We start from the raw sequence: 9,599 nt of genomic DNA, 5'->3' as shown, positions 1-9,599 counted from the left end.
TTCGCTTTGATCATAATAATGGTCTCCTCTCTGTAAAGTTTGATACTATGGACATACCACTCCCCTGCATACTGCAACTCTCTCTGTCTGCTTCTCGACGAAATTCATTAAAAAAAAAAATCATTTTTGAAAAAACCGGTCTATTGCCAGCTGTTGGAGTGCAAATTCAGAAATTGGAAATCCTGCGATCCTCCTAAATCGTTCACTCAGTCGCTCTCAGTGAATTTGACAGAGCCTTGGGTTGTTCAGGGTGTGCGGGGCTTTGGGATAGGCCCATTGGGCTATGCCGATTGCCCAAGGAGTTTGCGCCTTTCAGTTCACCTCAACCTGCCCAATTTTAGCCAATAATAATATTACATTGGATTTATACAGCACTTTTCAGGATACTCAAAGATGTTTTACACCGCATTGTTGTTTCACTCCAAACTCAATGGTGGCAAGCCACAATTATAGCCACAGCTCCTCTGGGGCAGTGCGACAGAAGCGAGGCAGCCTATTTGCACCATTGGCTCTTCTGACCACAATTCACCACTCATTCTCACACTACTTTCATACAGTCAAGTAGGGTTAAGTATCTTGCTCAAGGATTCCATTGCAATGGGCACAAGTGGGAGCTGCATTCGGACCCCAGGGCCTTCAATCAATGGACGACCCGCTCAACCATTTGAGCCACCGTCACCCCCAATAAGGCCTAAAACGTGACAACCATGATTTAGCACAGATGATCTGCGCCAGCCAGCGCAGTCAAAAATAGTGTCTCTTTAGCTGCCAGGTGAGGTCTCACACTCTATCACCCACTCTCACCGCTAAGCAGCATCGTCTAGTATTTCGGGAAGGCCTCAAAGCTTTTTTGGAGGGGACCCTCCTACTTAAAATCAGATGTTATTGGTTGATTCCCCCTGTCACTCTCCAAACCAACACATATAGCTTGACCTTCCCTCAGATTCATGAAACCGTAAACAATTAATGAGCCAGCTCAGTGGTCTTGTCAAGCGGCTGACATTTCTTATTGAATATTCTTTCAAGATTGTAACCTTTTGTTGCTGTTGTGAACATAACAGACATGACCACAATGCAGATAAGATAAAATATGTTGATGTACTTATTAGTCCAGAATATTTTAGTTCTTCTCTGAATGCATTGACGACTCTGAGGGTTCCCCACTGCTGTGTATTATGTTTATTATTTGTGTTGTACTCGGTCAGTAGGGGAGGTTTGGTACTTAGGGTACTAATATTGTCTAATATTTGAACTAAAACAACCTGGTCGAATAAAGCATTCTCAGCTACTGCAAGGTAGGAGTAGCAGGAAGTCTCAGACAGTCTCAATTTGATCACTGCAACCGTATTTACCATTACTGCATTTTCAAGTTTGTTTCTGAAAAAAGAAAAACAAATTCAACCTCACACTTCAAACTCATGTACTATATATGTGTGTGCTTGCACATTGTTTTAATTTGAACTATTTAAAGCACAGCAACATGAAGAGTTAATTTAAGCCCCTTTCACACATACCTGAACCCTGGTTAATTCCCAGGATTTAAACGGGTCGCCCTTATGTGTGAAAGCAATTTCCCTGGTCGACTGACACAGGGATGACGCGCACATTAACTGGGTCGTGTCCTAGTATAATGTCCGAGACTAACCCGGGACACTGCATGTGTGAAAGCAGCCTTTGAATTCGCGGGTCACAACGCAAAAGCTGATGACGTAAATATCATGGCGGGCCGATGGTCATTTCCTCTTTCTTCACAACAAGACTAAAAGCAATAAACAAATATCGCAATTATCAACATGGCAAACTGGAAATAGCTGAATTAAACTGGAAACATAACAAAATTAAATTGCTACTGGATCGTAGATCCGAGGAAGAGACAGATCATTGTCGATCTTTGGAAATTTGTGGTTTATTTTGTTGCCGATGCCGACCAAAAATGACGTAATGTCCTGGTTATAAAATCATGCCAGCCGTCCTCCTAGCACAGAGAGCATCCAGTCGCCAACACGGGATAAATCAGAAGCCCCTTTCAGACATACAACCTGGGTTATTCCCGGGACATCTCCCCATGTCTGAAAGCCATGACACGCGTATATCCCACGTCACCTTACACGGGAATTTACTGGGATATAAGTCTCAAAGGGGCTTTAGGCATACAATGAGTTATGGCAGGAGCTATACCCCTAAAAAGCTGTATTTGGGACAGTTATTTTCCTCATTGTAAAATGGTCAAGGTTTCTCTTCCACTTCAACTTCCACACACGGCCTCCTATTTCTTTTTGAATACATTAAACACATCCCAGGACTGAGAAATTATCCGGTGAATGAAGCCCAGGTGGACCAGGTAGAACACAAAAACAATACTTGCCAGAGAAGTGAATGAAATCAGAGTTCTGAAGGGAAAGTACTGCTTGATATCACCATCTTCCTCCCTGCAGCCCAGGTACAACTCACAAGAGGAATTCCGACGCAGAACAGGTGAGGTGTGACAATGCAGTAGGGTAGGTCTGTAGGAAATAGCAAGAATGCAACCATGCTACTTTTGATAAAGGCCAGACCATTTCCAGAAGAGGCCCACCAGAAACACACTAATCCGGATCAGCCATTGCAGCTCCCTGTTTGATGCCTATGAGTAAAAACAACAAAAATAGAAGATGTGTTAAATTGCGTGTTGCTCCCACCCACACATACCTGATTTCTCAAGCAGTCTTGTGTATGTTGTATATGTGTGAACGTGGAGTTTGAAGCCAGCAATGCTGAGTCCACGGAGGACTTTACTGCTACTGCTATGGAGCCAATGCCTAAAACTGACACCCCGGAGAAGGTGGGGGTAGGTGATATTCTGTCTGGTTCCAATCTTGGAGGAGAAAAATTCTTTTAACCTAAACTTTCTTTGAACTAAATCTTCAGTAAAAATTCTGTTCTGAACCAGTTTACCTTGAATGAATTGTCAGGACCGTGGGAATTTTGTATTGCAGCTAAAGTTGGAGTACAGTAGACACCCACTTATTTTTGGGTCACTATTCAAAAACTAAAAAAAAAAAAACATGCATTTGTTTGTATCAACTGTGAAACTTAAACTTAGCTTGTCAATGAAAAACCCACCTGGTTTTAGTTGTGTACTCTTTCTGTGATGTCCGAGGATGTCACCAAAATCCAAGGCAATAAGAAATCGTGACCAAGTTTTTGATATGCTGGCCTTAACAACGTATATCTCTGCTTTGATTTGTGAGTGCAAACTTGAGATATAGACAAGCATAATTATGTAGATTGCTACTTGGGGGTAAAATGCTGTTTTTTTGCTGTTCATGCCTAGTTTCACCAGCCCAGAGCCTTTCACACCCGAATTTGGGGACGGGGCCAAGTATCCATCCATAGCCTAGCATTCGAATGCCACGACTAATCATTAACAAATATAATTTTTATGCACTTTAATCTCTAAAAATATCTGGGCTTCTACTTGCCCAGAATGGCTTAGTAGCTGTGGGCAAAATTTTGTTATGCTGTAGCTGCCTGCTTCCTTTTATAGTGGATGCATGGAAGGTCTTACCATTAAGATATTTTTTAACTTTAAAGAGGATATAAGTAGAAATGTAGACATAAATTTTAGTCATAAAACGTTCTCTATTTTTGGAAATTATAAGGTAAATTAAGCTTTTTACAATTTACATATTGTTATAGTTTTGGGGATAGGCCATTATGTATGGATTGCTCCAAAATAGATTAATGATAATAAAAATAAATGCCAATTTCATTTTCCTCAGCAAAATATACATTATTTATTTATTTATTTCTGTGAAAAATCGACCATTTGGCTGGAGGGTCCCATTAAGTTAAGTTTGCTTGCAGTGTGCAGTGTTCTTAGTTTAAATACGTGTTTATGTTTTTGATTTACCCTGTTTTATACTGCCAATATTTGTATGTAATTAAAACTACCCATAAAATGAGATGATGCAGCTCAAGGGGTTATTCATGAAACACAGAAACAACTGTGTATGGTATCATGTGTGTACCTGCAGATGCATTCACAGCTCCAATGATCCCTGAGTGTATTACCAATATCGAAGACACACCTACAGCTGCAAAGCAGGTAAACTGAGCCTTAAGTGAAGAGGCCGCAGAAAGGATCCGATGGTGCAAGCTTGGCATGCCAGTCCACCTAATCCCTACAATACGTACAGGTAGGGTGAGAAGATGAAAACTCCACACAGGAAAGCGAAACGCAAACCCTGTGTGAGGTGAAGTTCATATAACTAAATGCTGCCTCACCCTGCTTGGTTCTTGTTCTTGGAACATACAGGAGACCGGTCCCAGACGACCTAAGGGGTCTAGATGTTTCATAGGAATCTAACAAATCAAGCATGTATTTTGGTCCAAGGCCATTAAGTGTTTTGTACACGAGCAGTAGTATTTTATAGTTTATCCTTTGACTCACTGGAAGCCAGTGTAACGATTTCAAAACTCTTCTAATGTGGTCCAGTTTCCTTGTATTTGTGAGGACTGTGGCTGCAGCATTCTGTACCAGCTGCAGCTTCCAGACTGATTTTTTTATCAAGACCTGTAAATATACCGTTGCAATAGTCCAATCTGCTGAAAATGAATGCATGCATAAGTTTTTCCATGTCTTGTTGTGTCAGAAGCCCCTTAATTCTGGCTAGATTTTTAGGTTGTAATAAGCAGATTTAGTGACGGACTTTAGATGGCTAACAAATTTTCGGTCTGAGTCAATAATTACGCCAAGATTTCTGACTTGATTTGAAGCTGTAAGTGACATTGTGCTAAGGTGCCTGCTTATCTTTGACCTTTTCTTTTTTGGCCCAAAAATGATCACTTCTTTTTTCTCCACATTTAACTGGAGAAAATTCTGGCACATCCATTCATTGATTTGATGAATGCATTTACTCAGGGAGTCTAAGGGACTATAATCATGTGGGGACACAGAAATGTAGAGTTGTGTGTCATCTGCATAGGTGTGATAGGAGATATCATACTGTTCCATAATCTGAGTTGGGGGAAGCATATAGATGTTAAATAAGAGTGGTCCAAGAATTGACCCTTGAGGGACTCCACACTTGAATTTGGTTCGTTCTGATGGTTTCCGATTGACACAAAGAAATCCCTATCATGTAAATAAGATGTGAACCACTGAAGAACAGTGTCAGTAAGTCCTACCCACTGTTCCAATCTGCTGAGTAGTATGTTGTGATCAACTGTCTCGAATGCGGCGCTGAGATCCAAAAGTAGCAGAACAGATGATTTGCCTGCATCGGTATTCCGAAGAATATAATGTACGACTTTGATAAGCACGGTCTCGGTGCTGTGTTTTGGCCGAAATCCAGACTGAAATGAGTTAAAGATTGTTTTGCATCATAACAAGCTGGATCTGTTAGAACACAACCCTCTCGATAATTTTCCCCAGGAATGTCAGACTTGATATTGGCCTATAATTACAAATGGTTGGGGCTTCCAGATTAGTTTTTTTTTTTTTTTTTTTTTTTTTTTTTTTAGAAGAGGTTTTATTACTGCAGTTTTTGAAGTCTGTGGAAACTCTCCTCTTTGGAGAGAAGTATTTATAATCTGAAGTATGTCTGGGGCTATGCAATGAAAAACAGTTTTGAAAAAGTTTGAAGGAAGGATGTCTCGGCAGCATGTTGTGGGCTTTAATTTTGACACAATTTCTGTTAAAGTGGCATAGTCCAAGAGGCTAAACTGTCTAAGATTGACGTGGGGACATTTTGGGAGGCATTTAGTGTAACAATTGTTAATCTGGAGTTGCACACAGTCTGTCTAATCTTTAGTACTTTGTGTGTAAAGAATGCTGGGAAATCATTACTGTTAGGTTTTGTGTTTGGTTTCTCCTAGTGTGACTTGTCCCTGTGATTACCCATTGCTCTCACCTGTGTGTGTTTTCCCAGTGTATCCTGCAATCTGAATCCACCTGTGTTACCCAGCTGTTCCTCGTCTCGTTACCCCTTGTCTGCGTATATAATGACCCAGTTTCTTGTCACTCCTTGTTGCGTCATTGTCTATGTCTGTCCTTGCCAAAGTCAAGACCCGTCCAAGCCCTCGCGTACCTGTCCATCCGTTTACGTAAGTTTTGTTGATCCATAGTCCTTTTGTTTAAACTTTGTGATTTTTGTTAGTTATTATTAAAACGGTTTTTTTGAGTTCACTGCCTCCTGCCTTGCATTTTTGTTTCACTGCTTTTGGGTCCACACAACCTGCCTTCCCGCGCATTCCCTGACAGAATGACGCAACCACTAGTGGACCCAGCGGGAAACAACCGGCACCGGCATGCTTGCTGACGGCTTTCTGCCTGTTCCCCCGATTTTGTGTTCCCTCGGCATATATTTTTGGACTCCGATTCTGACTCCGACCTGGATTTTGATTTCACGCCCTCTGTTTCCCCTGGTAATTTTTATTTCCACCCGTCGCACTTTGTGTCCCGTTCTGAAATCTTGGCCAAAGACTCCTACCTGGGATCCCGTTGGGCCATCTATCGGGGACCCCCCCGGGGTGGTCTGCGGGGACGCCCAGGCTCACTGCGGCCTAATGGGGCTATTCTGCCGCCCCTGCCACCTGAAGGTACTCAGCAAAAGCCTCGGCGTGGCCGTCAACGCCGACGGCATGCGGCGGTGCTGACATCGTGGGTTCCCGAGGCTCCCGCGCCGGCTCCCCGCAGTCAAGTGCCTCCCGCGCCGGCTCCCCGCAGTCAAGTGGCTCCCGCGCCGACTCCCCGCAGTCAAGTGGCTCCCGCGCCGACTCCCCGCAGTCAAGTGACTCCTGCGACTCCGCTGCTGTCCCGCCAGCAGTCTCCTGCGACTCCGCTGCTGTCCCGCCAGCAGTCTCCTGCGACTCCGCTGCCGTCACGCCAGCGGACGACGACGACTCCGCTGCCGTCACGCCAGCAGACGACGACGACTCCGCTGCCGTCCCGCCAGCAGCAGACGACGACGACGACTCAGACGCCGTCCCGCCAGCAGCAGCAGACGACGACGACTCAGACGCCGTCCCGCCAGCAGCAGCAGACGACGACGACTCAGACGCCGTCCCGCCAGCAGACGACGACGACTCAGACGCCGTCCCGCAAGCAGACGACGACGACTCAGACGCCGTCCCGCAAGCAGACGACGACGACTCAGACGCCGTCCCGCAAGCAGACGATGACAATGACTCAGACTCCGACTCAGTTCCTGGTCCGCCCGACTCCGACTCAGTTCCTGGTCCGCTCGACTCTGACTCAGTTCCTGGTCCGCCCGACTCTGACAACGACTCTGTTCCTGGTCCGCCCGACTCTGACGACGACTCTGTTCCTGGTCCGCCCGACTCCGACCACGACTCTGTTCCTGGTCCGCCCGACTCCGACCACGACTTTGTTCCTGGTCCGCCCGACTCCGACGACGACTCTGTTCCTGGTCCGCCCGACTCCGACCACGACTGCGTGCCTGACTCCCTTCACGATGACGACAACGTTGCTCCCCGCTTCCTGCCGTGGCTTGGCGGCACGAATGTCAGAGTCCTTCCTCGCTCGGGGCGCCCGCCTGATGAACCCGTGCGGTCGCTCAACGTCTGGCGCCCCAAGCGCCCGCCTGATCAGCCCGTGCGGTCGCCCAACGTCTGGCGCCCCGGACGCCCGCCTGATCGACCCATGCGCTCGCCCCGTGTCTGGCGTCCTGGACGCCCGCCTGACTAGCCCCTACGGGCTGATGTTGCTCCCTCCTCCGGGCAACCTTCTGCCCACCGTGTTTGGACTTTTTTTTTTTTCCTTGAGGATGTCTGGGATCCGTCCCTTGAGGGGGGGGTACTGTTAGGTTTTGTGTTTGGTTTCTCCTAGTGTGACTTGTCCCTGTGATTACCCATTGCTCTCACCTGTGTGTGTTTTCCCAGTGTATCTGTGAGCGTCATTGTCTATGTCTGTCCTTGCCAAAGTCAAGACCCGTCCAAGCCCTCGCGTACCTGTCCATCCGTTTACGTAAGTTTTGTTGATCCATAGTCCTTTTGTTTAAACTTTGTGATTTTTGTTAGTTATTATTAAAACGTTTTTTTTTTTTAGTTCACTGCCTCCTGCCTTGCATTTTTGTTTCACTGCTTTTGGGTCCACACAACCTGCCTTCCCGCGCATTCCCTGACACATTACAGGACACCTCAGATGCCAAATCCTGAGGTACTGATGCTTGTGGGCTTTTCAGTTTGTCAACAACAGAAAATAGTGTGCGGGTATTGTTGGTATTTTCTACTACTGAGCTCTGAAAAATATGACATTTTAGCATTTTTCTGTTCCTGGCTGTATTTGTGAAGACTGTCTTTGTAGATATTATAAAAAAACAGGAATTTGTTTTTTTCGCCATCTGCGCTCTGCTCGTCTGTAATCTTGCTTTTGTTTTAAAGCTAGTGTGGCATTTCTCCAGGGTGACCTCTTCTTTCTGGACAAAGTTTTAATCTTAGTTGGTATTACAATGCGCAGCCTCATTTTCGAGTGATATTTTTGTATAACACACACACAAGGCACACCGCATTATTGGGGGCATGAAAAACAAAAACTAGCATGCAGGCTAATAAGCCCACTAGCGTTTTTTTTTTTTTTTTAAAGGCAGCTGGACAAAACTGAGTTCAATGGTACATTATTAAAGAATTTAACAAATTAAATCAATCTTAATCAATCTACAAATCCATCAAACTCCTCATCTTCTGTATCCGAATTGAACAGCTAGGCTAGGTTTCGATCAAACACGGCAGGTTCCCTCTTGTCATTGTCAGAGTCAGTCTCCTTGCCGTGCATCTCCTCCTCCTCAGAAATAATTCCGGCTTTGGCGAAAGCACGAACAACAGTGCAAGCAGACATCTTAGCCCTAGCATACACAACCCGTTCGCAAATTGTGGCGTTTTCGAGGGTCCTTCGCCAAACCAATGTTGCTTAGCTTAACGCGTACACTCGAAAGTTACATTTACTGGGGGCACACCCCCGATCACACGCAACCTTCTTCCTTTAGGGTTCTCATGCGGCTCTCACTTACGTCGGCCTTTTCAAAAAATTGCTAAGTCAGGCAGACACATTTTAGTTCTCAGTCCACACAATAGACAGAGATTATTAGGCTCATCGTCTATTTTGGAGAAAAAAAAATACTTTTAGGTGCGCCTTATGGTTGTGAAAATACAGTGTTTTACATTGATAATGAACATGTAACAATTACCATACATATTGATATTGAATTATTACACAGCCCGAAGTCATCAGTCAATTTTCCTGCCCCTTCAAGCTTCACTTCTCCTATCCATGATTGCATGTTTGAATGGTTGATATGGGCTGTTTGTGGGAGGGCAGTCACTAGAGGGCTGAGAACAATAAATGGCACACAGAGCCACGAAAGCAATAAAAATAGAAAAAAACCAACCAGTCACAGGAAAAACTATTAATGGCAGTTTAAAATATTTGAAAGCTACTCCAGACCCGGCTGCAGAAAGAAATTACATGGGGGGCATTACATAATTTTTTTTTTGGGGGGGGGGGGCACGTCTTCAACGTAAATTTAGCCTGAACAGTTGCGTTATTACCCGTACATTACTACATCAGTACAGTGAAATATTTTCTGTCACTGAAGTCA

At 44.8% G+C, this 9,599-nt stretch overlaps 1 pseudogene; it reads right to left on the bottom strand.

The window, feature by feature from the left end:
* Nucleotides 1-2,266: 2,266 nt before the first annotated feature.
* Nucleotides 2,267-4,146, bottom strand: LOC130916030 (high affinity choline transporter 1-like; annotated as a pseudogene).
* Nucleotides 4,147-9,599: the final 5,453 nt, after the last annotated feature.

Source organism: Corythoichthys intestinalis, chromosome 5 (genome assembly GCF_030265065.1).
Source record: "Corythoichthys intestinalis isolate RoL2023-P3 chromosome 5, ASM3026506v1, whole genome shotgun sequence".
In the NCBI taxonomy this organism is placed as follows: Eukaryota; Metazoa; Chordata; class Actinopteri; order Syngnathiformes; family Syngnathidae; genus Corythoichthys; species Corythoichthys intestinalis.
This window is presented reverse-complemented; position numbering and strand designations above follow the sequence as displayed.